The following is a 12,841-nucleotide window of genomic DNA, read 5'->3' on the forward strand; positions in this document are numbered from 1 at the left end:
GATTCCTTAAAAAATTGCAAATAGAACTACCTTATGACCTAGCAATTCCACTGCTGGGCATACACACCGAGGAAACCAGAACTGAAAGAGACACATGTACCCCAATGTTCATCGCAGCACTGTTTATAATAGCCAGGACATGGAAACAACCTAGATGTCCATCAGCAGATGAATGGATAAGAAAGCTGTGGTACATATACACAATGGAGTATTACTCAGCCATTAAAAAGAATTCATTTGAATCAGTTCTGATGAGATGGATGAAACTGGAGCCGATTATACAGAGTGAAGTAAGCCAGAAAGAAAAACACCAATACAGTATACTAACACATGTATATGGAATTTAGAAAGATGGCAATGACAACCCTGTATGCAAGACGGGAAAAAAGACACAGATGTGTATAACGGACTTTTGGACTCAGAGGGAGAGGGAGAGGGTGGGATGATTTGGGAGAATGGCATTGAAACATGTATACTATCATGTAAGAATCAAATCGCCAGTCTATGTCTGACGCAGGATACAGCATGCTTGGGGCTGGTGCATGGGGATGACCCAGAGAGATGTTATGGGGAGGTGGGAGGGGGGTTCATGTTTGGGAACGCATGTAAGAATTAAAGATTTTTAAAAAAATAAAAAAATAATGTAAATTTCACTTCATCACCCAATGAAACAGAAAAAAAAAGGCTAATTTTATACGTCTCACTCTTGAGTATATGTCTTCTCAATACTCTTTGTGATGAAATGGAAAGTGGGCAGAAAGCTGTTCACTGTGCTCTGACATGAGGAAGGTCACTTGTGACTGAGTTGCAAGCTGAATTAGCCACTTTTTCATTCAAAAAACTTTTTATTTGAAAGGGTAACTGACAAACAATGGTTACTCAGACTTAGTCAATTGTCAAAGACTTTCTTGCCAGTGCTAAACTTCAGTGAATATTAGAATTCAATTAATATTAGAATGTTAATGCTAGCATTAATATTAAAATATTAATATTCAAGTGAATATTTTAATGTTTTTAAGCTTATATCTGTCATTGTGATCTTGGCACTTTCTAATCAAGATTTTTTCCCCCAATGGAATCAGTGGTGATATTAAAGAAGGTGGTTTTCTGATATTATGTAATGAAATATGTCACCATTCAGAAGATCTGTACAACTCAGTGAACCAGTATTTTCCAAATGACCAATTCTGAAACTGAAAATTCATGGGTAACAGACACTCAACGTACAAGAGAGATCAATGAATTTTAATTTCAGATTCCACATTGCAACTAACCTCTTGAAAACTATCAGTTGTTGAATTTTCGTGTTGCATCAGAGAATATTCACAGGTGTCTTAAATACTCCCCAGTTTCCAAACTATGTATCTTTGAGAAGCCAGTTTTTCTTCATAAATTTCAAACTGATATGTCACAATGGAGAAGATGCATGAAGTGTTTACCAAAGACCTAGAAGAACTAAAAAGCAAACAAACAGAGATGAACAATACACTAGAAAGAATCAGTAGCAGAAAAACTGAGGCAGGAGAGTGGATAAGTGACCTGGAGGACAGAATGGTGGAAATTACGCCCACGGAACAGAATATAGAAAAAAGAATGAAAAAACATGAAGACAGCTTAAGAGACCACAGGGACAACAGTAAGCACACCACATTCACATTATAGGGACCCCAGAAGGAGAGGAGAGAAAGGACCCAAGGAAATATTTGAAGAGATAATAGCTGAAAACTACCCTAATGCGGGAACGAATACAGTCAATCAAATCCAAGAAGCACAGAGAGTCCCAGGCAGGATAAATTCAAGGAGAAACACACGGAGACACATAGTCATCAAACTGACAAAAATTAAAGACCAAGATAAAATATTGAAAGAAACAAGGGAGAAATGGCAGATAACATGCCAGAGAACTCCCGTAAGGTCGTCAGCTAACTTTTCAGCAGAAACTCGAGCCAGAAGGGAATGGCACAACATACTTGAAGCGATGAAACGGGGAAAAAGCTAAACAATTTGGCACAAGAGACTGCAGAAGCAGATATGAGAATCCAGCTGTCTTCATTAAGTCAGCCATGAAAGATACTTGCAGAAATGTAAATCCATACTACTCTTCTCATTCATACTTCTGGTTTGAAAAATAAATATTTTCCAATATGACTTAACATGTAATGGGTTTATCATTTTATAGGAATTAATAAATACATGTGTTTACATTTTGTTTCATTTTTTTATGGAAATATCAAGAGATATACTTGAACAAAAGCTCTTTGGAGTCCTCAATAATTCTAAGAGTATAGAGGGGATCCTGAAAATCAGTGTTTGAGAACTACAGCTGGATTGTCACAGTCCCAAGAGGACCAGTGAGGAGACAGGAGCCCCACGGGAACTTGAACAGGGAAAGCTTAATATAAAGGTTACTGACTCTAAAGAATTTCCCAACATCATAAAGGAGTAACTATAAAGACGAACCTAGAACTGTAAATAATGCCCTATGGGGCTTCCCTGGCCATCCAGTGGTTGGCCGACCACCTTCCAGGTGCGGGGGTGGATGTGAGTTCCATCCCTCCTCGGAGAGTTAAGATCGCACATGCCCCGTGGCCAAAAAAAAAACAAAAACAAAAAGACATAAAACATTGCAACAAATTCAATAAAGCCTTTTAAAAAATGGTCAACATTAGGGCTGCATAAGAGCATCTAAGGAAGGACAAAACCTTGCAAGAGAAAGCCCCTCCCGCACGGCTGGGATGCCAGAGGACCAGGTGTGGCTGCAGCCCACTAGATGGGCCTGCAGGTGAGCTTCCCAGGGCCCAGGTGAGCAGGAAACACACCTCTAGAGCACAGGAGGGCAGGCTGCAAGGTTGTCCGGGCAGCACAAAGCCTGAGCGCCCGGCGTGTTCTTCAGTGAGGGCAGGCTGCGTGAGGGCTGTGAGCTTGCAGTGGAGGAACAGAGCTGCCGACAAGGGTGCATCTGAAGCAAGAAGAAAACTGCCGCCTGGCTCCCGGAAGAGCCTCCTCTTCTTCCTGCGGTGTCTCTCCAGCGCCCTCTACTGACAAATCCTAATACGCTCTCTACAAAGGAGACTTACTTAACGCTTCATCATGGAGCTGGTAATATTCAAGGTGCATTTGGAACGAAGAGATGATAAATCGATAGTTGACACACTGACTTAAAACACTCAGTTCGTTCAGCTCAGTCGCTCAGTGGTGTCCGACTCTTTGCGACCCCATGGACTACAGCATGCCAGGCCTCCCTGTCCATCACCAACTCCCAGAGCCTACTCAAACTCTTGTCCATCGCGTCAGTGATGCCATCCAGCCATCTCATCCTCTGTCGTCCCCTTCTCCTCCCGCCTGCAAACTTGCCCAGCATCAGGGTCTTTTCCAGTGAGTCAGTTCTTCGAATCAGGTGGCCAAAGTCCTGAAGTTTCAGCTTCAGCATCAGTCCTTCCAATGAGTATTCAGGACTGATTTCCTTTAAGATTGGCTGGTTGAATTTCCTTGCAGTCCAAGGGACCCTACACACTTCACAGGCCCTTTTTTTTTTTAACCTCTGTGAATCTTTCCAAAAAGAAATAATGCTCTGGATGCTACAGGTTAAGAAGCACTGATCTTTGTATATCATAGATTTATTCTGAGCCTTCTGTCCTCATTATACATATTCATTGTTGCTGAATTCCAAAATTTGCATGTCAACAACCACATCTGGAAAACACAAGCTGCTTAGGAAGACTGCCAGGCACCAAGAGCTGGGTGTGTAGATAGGCGGGTTAAATTCTATAGCAAGATTTTTTTTTTTTTAGAGCAGGAAGGAAAAAAGAGTTGATGAATCATTAATAAGGGCAATTTAGCAAAATATATCAACAAATTCTTGCATTCAGTGACAATGTTATGACTATGTTCCCGTTAGCCCAGAAATCTGGTTACATCGGCTTTAAAAAGGCCCAAATCACACATCTCCTGAACTCATGTTTCCGCGGCCTAGGAATAAAAATCCAAAAAGCTAGAGATACAGCACTAGCCAGTTTTCATTTCCCACAGAAAGCCGTCAAGGTCTTTCTTGTCCTTCAAGCACTAGCTCAAACACACAGTCTTCCCACCATCCCTTTGCCCCCACACCAGTGGAACTCTCCCTCCTCTGGATCCGGCTTTTTCTTGTTTATGCCTCCACTGAAGCACTTCCCCAGGCTAGCTTGTTTTGCAGCTAGTTTTGTCTGCATCTTTCTCTCCCACTGCACTGTGAGCTCCTCTAGGGGAGGGTCCAGGCCTCCCAGAGCCAGACGCACACGACTTGATGCCGTGAGCCTGCCGCCCGTACGTCTTGAGCCAAATTTCTTCATTTCAAACGAACAGGAGCTTGAAGTCTCTGGATTGCCAAGGAGCCCAACCATAGACAGGCAGTCGGTTGCTTTCTACTGTGAGCAGTCTTCAAGGCATTTTGAAAACAGGGGTCTTCAAGGGGAGTCTTTGGAGCTGGGCAAAGAGTAAACAGAATTTATTTGAGAATTCTGGAATGCAGAAAGTTTATAAACGAATTTAAAACCCAGAAAATATACTCAGGCACTCTTGTATGCTGTAATTCTCTTGCAGTTTGTCTTGATTCATTGCTTCCCTTCTTCTCACCTCCCACCTCAAACCTCAATCCCTCATAAGCTAAGAAATGACCGTTTGTCTGGCAGAACCTTAGGATATTTTGCTGGAAGCATGCAATGCTCCTCATGCCATTTGAAACTCTCCTAAAGAGTCTCTGCTGGTCAGGATCAACTAGGTGATGAGGCAATGGCAAGTATCAATAAATTTCAGTGCTTTAATGCCTTAATAGTTTATTTCTCACTTCTGTAAAGCCCACTGTGGGTCTTGGCAGCTCTCCAGGGCAGTCGTGACTAAGGCATTAACTCAGTGGTGCAGGGGACTCACCTGGTTCCTCTGAGGGAAGGTGAAGAAGAGCATGGAGATTTCACGTCTGCACATCCTTTGCTCTGACTCAGAAGTGCCACGTGCTCCATCAGCCGCAGCCCCTCACCCAGAATGAGACAGGTAACCCCACTAACAGGCAAGGAGGCTAAGAAGTGCTGTTCTGTCTGTGGACAGGGAAGGCGAGGAAACCAGTGGTCGTGAACTCTGGTTCCATCTACTTCCAAGGCTTCACAAGGACTTTATAAATCAAGGCAGAGGAAGGCAGGCTGGAAGGGGCAGCTTCTTCTCCCCACTTTGCCTTCTGTCCCAAGACACATCTAAGAAACCAGGAAAGGCGTCCTCAGCACTGGACGGCTCACCTGCTCAGAGCAGACAGTGGGAGGGCATCCTCTTCCCTTTCTCATCTACAATCTTATTTTCCTGGAGGCACGGGCTTCCCTGGTGGCTCAGATGGTAAAGAATCTGCCTGCAGTGCAGGAGAACCGGGTTCAGTCCCTGGGTTGGGAAGACTCCGCAGAGAAGGGAATGGCAACCACTATGGTATTCTCACCTGGATGGACAGAGGAGCCTGGTGGGCTACAGTCCATGGGGTCGCAAAGAGTCGGACACGACTGAGCTACTAAACACGAAGGCATGGATGTTCTGAGAGGTCATTTAGTTAGAAACAAAGGAATTAGACAAAGAATTGGCCATTTCAGGACATCTGTCCTTGAAGAGTTCCATGACTAGGAAAGGAAGAGAGAGTTAGGTCTGAACGGTTTCAGCCCTCTTTCTAACTTCAGTAATCTGATTTTCATGTTACACCCCATTTTGACTATTAATATCATGACATCTTCCAGAAACAGTCATTAAATACTCACAATATACCTGACTGCAGAAAATGGGGACCCAGCTATTTTTTGAACCACTGTGATGTTTGAAATTTCACACTATATGCTCTTTATAAATCATAAATTATTTTACCCTTTTCACAACCTTTGGGGGGATTGTCATGATTGCTCCCATTTTACAGCCAAGTAAACTGAGGTTCAGAGAATTAAATCATATGACCGAGGTCATGGCAGGTAATAGTGGGGAAAGGAGATCTCAAGCCACATCTGTCTGGCTCATAGTAAGGGAATCCCACATACTCACTCCAAATTAATTAGAACTTAGAGGTTTGGGGCTTACAGCCTGATTTTTTGGACTTTATGTATTTGAGGAGTATAATCAAGGGATTATTCATTAACTGAAATAACCGCAGTTCTATCTGAAATTTGAAAGAATGTTGATCATAGCTTTTGTGTACTCTTCCTTACGTCACGATAATCTTTTAAACTGAATCAACTTCCCTTTCTCCCAAACAAGGCATTGAACATTATGCCTTTCTGTTACATGGTCCGGACACACGAGGGAAACCCTACCCCAGGATTAAGTGAGATCGCGCTCACTTAACAAAGTGTCTGTAACAAAGTTAAGCAGTTTATTTTAAAACAACAACAACAACAAGATCAACTATTATGTTGTTTGGCAAATTTGTAGAAAATCGGATCTCTATCTCCTAAAATGAATAAAAATCTGAAAAAAATAAAACACTAATACTCTGGTAGATGTGTAGATATTACAAACTGAGATGGAGGTGGGAATCCTCATACGTGCTCTACAGCGGCAAATCTAAGCTTCAAACACATACTCGTGAGTTGAACATAAGCAATGATGGATTCAATTATGGAAGCCACAAAACAAAAACAAATTTACAAACACCTTAAAATACTGGAAATTATTGGCAAAACTTGCAACCCCGAGGCAAGATGTAAATTAAGATAGTATAATATTTGGGGGCTTTTTGAGAACAAACCCTCCCCTATAAGAGATAAGCCTTCTGTTTAGGCCTTCTTACATTTGATTTTATACATATTTTCCTTAGCTATTACACACAAACTTAGGATCCCAGCATCTGAAGCAATGCCTGGCACACAGGAGGCTCTCAGCAGACATCTGATGAATAAACAAGCGCCCAGATCAACAGAAGAGACTAGATGTGGCAGCGAGGGGAAATATTTCAAAAGCCGGAACAAAACTCTTCTTGGGGAGACAACTGTCTTTTTCTGGATGATACAGTGGTGGGGGCTTTTTTCATTCCAGTGGAATACAACTTATTCTTGTTCTGTGGACATTGGCCAAGTTTGTCAGTTTTGTTCCTATGCTCAGACAGTGAAGAATCTGCCTGCAACGCGGGAGATCCAGGTTCGATCCCTGGGTCCGGAAGAATGATAACCCACTCCAGCATTCTTGTCTGGAGAATTCCATGGACAGAGGAGCCTGGCGGGCTTCAGCCCATGCAGTCGCAAAGGGTCGAACACTGCTGAGTGACTTTTTAATTTCTTATTTATATTAATTTTTTGGTTGCAGACATCTGTTCATCTATATTGGAGCATGATTGCTTTGCAATGTGGTGTTAGCTTCTGCTGTACAAGGACGTGGATCAGCTGTATGTGTACATATATCCCCTCCCTCTTGAGCCTGCCTCCCGCCCACTGCCGTCCCGCGCCTCTCGGTCCCCACACGGCTCCGAGCTGAGCTCCCTATGTTACACGGCAGCTTCCCACCAGCTGCTTGTTTCGTGCGTGGGACTGCACATGTCGGGGCCGCCCTCCCCATCCACCCCTCCTACCCCTTACCCCTGCGCCCTGTGTCTGCTCTCCACATCAGCATCTCTTTTCCTGCCTGGAAATAGGTTCATCTGTACCATTCTTCTCGATCCCACATAGGGCATTAATATACTATATTGTTGCTCTCTTCCTGACTTACTTCACCTTGCATTTCCGGCAGGATGGCAGACCAGGTACTTTGAATTACATTTCCAATGAAGAATCACTAAAATATGAAATGATATCTTTTTTTTAGTAACATGATACCCATTTTCTTTCACTTATGGTTTGGGCCTCACCATGTGGCCTGTGGGACCTTAGTTCTCTGACCTGGGATTGAACCCTGGCCCCTGGCAGTGGAAACTTGGATTCCTAACTGCAGAACCATCAGGGAAGTCCCTGAAATGAAATATTTAAAAAGCATCTTTTAAATGCATCACCAGGCAAACTGGGATAGAGGTAAGGTGTGTGGAGGGGCAAAAATATGCCAGACAAATGCAGGAGGCCATGGAGCTCTGGGACTCACTTCCACTGATGTTTTCTGCTATACCTACGGAGCTTGAATGTTCCTGGGCAGGGGGCTGAAAAGTAGGAATGCGACCGAAAACAGAGACTGCTCAAGGTGGCCAGTTCTTGTTATTTTTACCCCTTTCTAAGGTTGACTTCCAATTCCTACATGTAAAGCTAGTATTACAAAGGGCTAGAACTCACTTGTAAAGAAGAACTAGAAATTAATTTGCGGTTCAGAAGGGGAGTATCTGAAATGGGGAGAAGGGGAGTGGAAGGTCTTACAGCGAGACCAAGCTCTGTGACCCGTTTTCCCGCTGGGTGATGAAGACTACTTGCTTTCACACGTTCTGAGCTCATTCCGCAAAACAGAATGGGGTGTGCTTAAATGACAGCTCTGCTAAGAAGAGATAGAAGTCCTTCGATCAACTAGACTTCTCATTCTTTATCATTGACTAGGAAGGGTTTGGCCTGTTTGTTTATCTTGATGCAGCCCTCTCCTTACTTGTCCACTCAAAGTCATTCTTTAACCTAACCTAAGGCATTCAGAGAAAGGAAACTAGCATATTCCTGAGGTCTGGCTATGTGTGTGCAGGAACTAATAATATACCTCAGCACTTCACCCTACAAAGGACCTGCGAGGTAGGCACCGTTGTGTTGTTCAGTTGCTAAGTCATGTCTGATTCTTTTCGACCCGAAGGTCCTTCACTATCTCATGGAGTTTGCTCAAACTCATGTCCATAGCGTTGGTGATACTATCTAACCATCTCATCCTCTGCTGCCGTCTTCTCCTTTTGCTTTCAATCTTCCCAGCTTCAGGGTCTTTTTAATTAGTTAGTTCTTCATATCAGGTGGCCAAAGTACTGGAGTTTCAGCTTCAGCATCAGTCCTTCCAATGAATATTCAGGACTGATTTCCTTAGGATTTACTGGTTTGATCTCCTTGCAGTCCAAGGGACCCTCAAGAGTCTTCTCCAGCATCACAATTTGAAAGCATCGTTCTTTCACACTCAGCCTTCCTTATGGTCCAACTCACACATCCGTACGTGACTATTGGAAAAACCACAGCTTTGACTACATGGACCTTTGTAGACAAAATGATATCTCTGCTTTTTAATACACTGTCTAGGTTTATCAACGCTTTTCTTCAAAGGAGAAAGCGTCTTTTAATTTCATGGCTGCAGTCACCATCCACAGTGATTTTGAAGCCTAAGAAAATAAAATCTGCGACCGTTTCCACTTTCCCATTGGCAGGCATTAGTGCCCCAGTTTCACAGACAAGGAGCCTGGGAATCAAGGGCTGCAGTGACAAGTCCAAGTTCTCATAGATAGAAATGGGAAAACTTGGGAACTGGGGGCTGCTGTCCACTTCAGAGTCATGTTCCACCGTAGGTCTTCCCCACTGCTCTGGAATCTAAGATCCTTGAAGGCAGGACCCAACTTCCATCACCAGGGCATCACGGAGCTCCAGGACAAGAGGACTGACCAGTAACCAGTAACAAACCTCTGATTCCCAGTGCTGCCTCATGCCGCCTCCCTGACAGCTCTGTAGACGTGCAACTCTGCCCTGTATTCACTTCCCAACCCAAGACGAGTCTTGATGGGTTTGTTCCCTTGACAAGTACATATTGTCTTAAAACTCAAGGTTCTCTTTCTCATTTTATCCTTGTGTCCCTGGGGAAAGGTTTCTCATTCCCCTACTCAGGCAGCCAGTTTAGGGAAATCACACAGGAAGGAGACCTGCTTGTCCACTGAGAAGAGATAAGCGTAAGCTACGTTTGGAATTTACAGCCCAGGAAACCATCCAACCTGCTTGCAAAGCATCAGCAGCGGAGGCTCAAAGAAAACCAGGTACAACATAATCCTCTCCTTGTACTCTCATTTACATCCTCACCATATTAATTTTCTTTGTTTCAACCTGAACTAAAGTCAAGGAAGTCTTCTTACGCAGTGTTATTCTCATGCATTAGACAACCCTAAAATGACAAAATGCGTTAATTCCATCCGCTGATAAAAGTAAATCTGACACCAACACTAAGCTGTTATTTTTCAAATAACAATGGTGACATTTAATTAGAATTTAACCTGGCTGCTTGCTTTCACTTAACAATGTACAGTACAGTTCCCTGGCCAAAGGAAAGATTGACATCCAGTGTAAACACTGAATTTTAAAAAGAGCTGCTCACTAGTCTAATTATGCGTGGTATCCTGCCATTAATTGCTAGCATTTCAAGTGGCTTGAAGGGTCAGCTGGTCTTTAGTCTTTCTTATTAAGATTGCAGGTTAGATTAAGTCTTTGTGGGGCTATTGCAGTTGTCTATCCATAGAGTTAACGCTATGGTTTTTCCAGTAGTCACGTCTGGATGTAATAGTTGGACCATAAAGAAGGCTGAGTGCTAAAGAATTGATGCTTTCCAATTGCGGTGCTGGAGAAGACTCTTGAAAACTCCGTTGGACTGCAAGGAGATCAAACCAGTCAGTCCTCAAGGAAATCAACCCTGAATATTCAATGGAAGGACTGATGCTAAAGCTGAAGCTCCAAAACTTTGGTCACCTGATTTGAAGAGCTGATTCATTGGAGAAGACCCTGATACTGGGAAAGACTCAGGAAAGGAGGAAAAGGGGATAACAGAGGATGAGACGGTTGGATGGCATCACCGATTCAATGGACATGAATTTGAGCAAATTCCAGGAGCTAGTGATGAAGAGGGGAGCCTGGCATGCTGCAGTCCATGGGGTGGCAAAGAGTCAGACATGACGGAGCAGCTGAATGACCGGAAACACACAGTTGCCTTGTAAAGATTACTTCTGTAGGGCTTACCTGGTGGTCCTGTGGTTAAGAATCCAACTTGCAAAGCAGGAGACATCATTTCAACCCTGGTTTTCCCAATCCAGAGGTCAAACCTAGCTCTCCTATAGCTCTTGCATTGGCGGGGTGGGTTCTTTACCACTGAGCCACCTGGGAAGCCTGGCATCAAGACCACCCTACCTGTAAAATACAGTAACCAGGCGTGTTTGTCCATGACAACAAATTTGAGAACTGGCCTTCAGTCAACACAGACATGACTAAAATCCCAGCTGGTCCATTAAGTCCACTGCATGACCTCTCTGGGTCTCAGAGTGTCTGGTGGGGATTAACTGAGATGATATACAAAGAAGACGTACAAAAATTCCCCTGAGATATCTGCAAAGATTTTATTCTCTTGGGTCCCTCCAGCTGGACCAGCCTCTAACACTCTCCTGATACATGTTCTGATCACAATCTGTCCCCTCAAGACCTGGATATAGAAATCACTCTTTCCCCAATAGAGAGGAAGAAGGGCCAGAGATAAAACGTCAGCCAGTGTGAAAAAAGCCGAGACATTACTCTGCCAGCAAAGGTCCATCTAGTCAAAGCTATGTTTTTTCCAGTAGTCGTGTGCAGATGTGAGAGCTGGACCCATAAAGAAGGCTGAGGGCCGAAGAATTGATGCTTTTGAACTGTGGTGTTGGAGAAGACTCTTGAGATTCCCTTGGACGGCAAGGAGATCCAACCACTTAATCCTAAAGGAAACCAGTCCTGAATATTCATTGGAAGGACTGATGCTAAAGCTGAAACTTTACTACTTTCTGTCTGATGTGAAGAACTGACTCATTGGGAAAGCCCCTGATGCTGGGAGGGATTGGGGGCAGGAGGAGAAGGGGATGACGGAAGATGAGATGGTTGGATGGCATCACCGACTCAATGGATATGAGTTTGAGCAAACTCCAGAGATAGTGAGACAGGGAAGCCTGGTGTGCTGCAGTCCGTGGGGTCACAAAGAGTTGGATACAACTTGGCAACTAAACAACAAACCTGTCTCCTAGTGTGTGGAGGTGATGGGGCCTTTACAGAGACTTGTGGCGTATTGATAGGGGAAGAGTCCTTTTCGGCCTAAACAGTTGTTTTTCGTGCATGTGTTATCATCTGTCCACAGGAGGATCGTGCTTTTAAAATGTTGCAAGCTCCGTCACGTTTAGGAAGGATCTAAAGTAAGTCCCCTGCATACGAACTTTCAAGTCATGAGCGTTCAGAGACACGTACATGCTTTCCATAATGACAGGCGTAGGTGGAATCGCAGCTTGCCCTCCGTCTCCTGTTGCTGACGACCCTTCATCCCTAAGGTCTCCTACCTCCTCTCCCTCCGCCAGGCAGTCACCCTTCTTGCCTGTTCACTCAATGCCAGCCCCTGGGTACCAGCTGCTATACTGCACTGCTGAACTTTTCAAGGTACTGTGCTGTAAGATTAAACGTGTTTTCTTTATTTTTGTGTGTTTGTTCGTTATGTGTCATTTGTATAAAAAGTGTTATAACCCCATTACAGTACAGTACTATATAGCCGATTGTGTTAGCTGGGTTCCTAGGCTAACTCTGTTGGACTTTTATAAATGAGCTCTCACAAGGAAACCCGTTCGTCTGTGGGGCACTCACTGTGCTTGTTTTTTTAACCTGACTTTCCACTTCAGTGAAGAAAGTTCGCAAGAGGAATCCAGAGGAGAAAGGGTGACAGGAGAGGAGGAAGGAAGGCAGGGAGGGGGAAAGGAGTTGGAATGAACAGCAGCGAGTCTCCAGTGCCCGAGGTTATGTATCGATCTCAGGCCTACTCAGAAAGCTGAGCAGAGGCCCCTGAGAAAAAGAAAATCGAACCAGTTTCACGGGCTGCTTTTCCTGCGCCAGCCTTCTCATCTGTTGCTGACGCCTGCCCCCCTGTGGACATTCTTACCATCGCTTGAATTTTCAGAAATGGAAGGGCTCTCACAGTGGAAAACAACGTTTTCAGT

Source organism: Ovis aries, chromosome 6, assembly GCF_016772045.2.
Source record: "Ovis aries strain OAR_USU_Benz2616 breed Rambouillet chromosome 6, ARS-UI_Ramb_v3.0, whole genome shotgun sequence".
In the NCBI taxonomy this organism is placed as follows: Eukaryota; Metazoa; Chordata; class Mammalia; order Artiodactyla; family Bovidae; genus Ovis; species Ovis aries.